Source organism: Wasmannia auropunctata, unplaced genomic scaffold (assembly GCF_000956235.1).
Source record: "Wasmannia auropunctata unplaced genomic scaffold, wasmannia.A_1.0 LD336074.1, whole genome shotgun sequence".
NCBI lineage: Eukaryota > Metazoa > Arthropoda > Insecta > Hymenoptera > Formicidae > Wasmannia > Wasmannia auropunctata.
Genome location: NW_012026816.1, coordinates 893,137 through 894,745, shown reverse-complemented (window position 1 = coordinate 894,745; position 1,609 = coordinate 893,137). Strand labels below are relative to the sequence as shown.

Genomic DNA, 1,609 nt, shown 5'->3' with positions numbered 1-1,609 from the left:
CTCTCAGAAATAGCGGTCTGAACAAGTTTTGGTCGCAGTTATATCTTCGAAAATATTGGTTTTAAAAATATGAACTAAACATCAATTTCAAGGGAACATTATCTATTATTAGCTCAGAAAATGTTGCTGTCCTAATATTATTACAAATACTTCGTTTCTACACAAGTTGTGGACCATAATTTTCAGTCGTAAAATCATTGCAGAACTCTTTCTTCAAACAACTGTATTTTGCACACACGTTAATAGACAGGAAAGCAAGAAAAATGCATTTTGTAGATAATTTTATTAACATTATTTTTCATATACTCTATTTTTTACGTAAATCCAGTACAAATTGAGATATTTATAAAAAAGTAATGAAAAACACGTTTTGTAAGGAAATGTAGAAACAATTTTTCTCGACGCTGGTTTTCCAAAAATAAATTATAGAGAGTGGTATACAACTAGGATGGTATATAAATACGTATACGCTTTGAGAAAAATACGAATATTGATTTTTCCAATTCGATTACATCTTGTACTGATAAATATAAACTTAGATTCTAACGTAAATTGAGAGTCCTCTCATATCTTTGAAACGTCGTATCTGGGAAACTATTGGTCGTACGGAGTTCAATAAATAATGATTTTCAAGGTAATTTCATAAGCTTTAAGATTGTGTTTATTTTTCACATATGATAAGCCACAAGCAAGTTATTCATTAAATGTTTATTACAATGTGAAATAATATTTATATCTTGGCAACTATTTATCGAATGAGTTTTAGTAACAAAGCAATTTTGCAGAAAATTAAAAAACCTGTCTATTTGATAACAGGTTCTTTCTACGTAGGAGTAGCTGATTCCGAAATATTTATAAGATATGCTAAGAATTACGTTTCGTTCGAAAATGTTAGAAAACATCTTAAAAATCGTATATCGAAAACTATTGATCGTACGATGTATAAAAAACGATTTGGTAGGGAATTTAATGACCTTCAATCTCCATAACAGGTTTTTTTCTACGTAAAAGTAACCAAATCCGAGATATGTAGGAAGAAAGTGCGACAAATTTAATCATTCTCGAAATGATACAAAATACTACTTCCTAAAAAAAATTCTATCTTAGAAAGTATTGCTCATACGATCTTCACTAAAAAACCAAATTGTTCGTTATTTTGTCAGCTTTCTGTTTGATAACGACCTTTTTCGATACGTTAAATACTTGCAGAGATATTTTTGAAAGAGCGCATTTTTGGCCATTTTTTTATGGTAAAAGTTACACAAGCACGTGGGCGGCCAGGACATTTAAGTATGTAATATAACATGTTATTCCGAATGATTTTCTGCAAAAAAAATGTTATTTACAATTTTACCATTTAGAAAATTATTTTTTCTGGACTAGGCGCACGTGTATCGTTTCATCTGCGTTCGATGAAAATTGCAATTTCTAATGTCACATTATTTTTTAACGTTATTATTCTGTTTTTTAATTAAATTAATTTATTTTACTCTTTGAAATTAAAATACTAACAATTTGTAAAATAAAACGAATTATTTTTGTTAGACAATTCACTCAGAGAAAGCAAGTATCATACCTGAAAATAATAAATAATTAAAACAATATAAAA

The 1,609-nt window shown here is 28.3% G+C and overlaps 1 protein-coding gene across 1 annotated transcript in view; it reads left to right on the top strand.

The window, feature by feature from the left end:
* LOC105449735 (transcription factor TBF1-like) overlaps positions 1–1,609 on the top strand; it is a 7,439-nt gene that overhangs the window by 882 nt on the left and 4,948 nt on the right. The window lies entirely within an intron of this gene.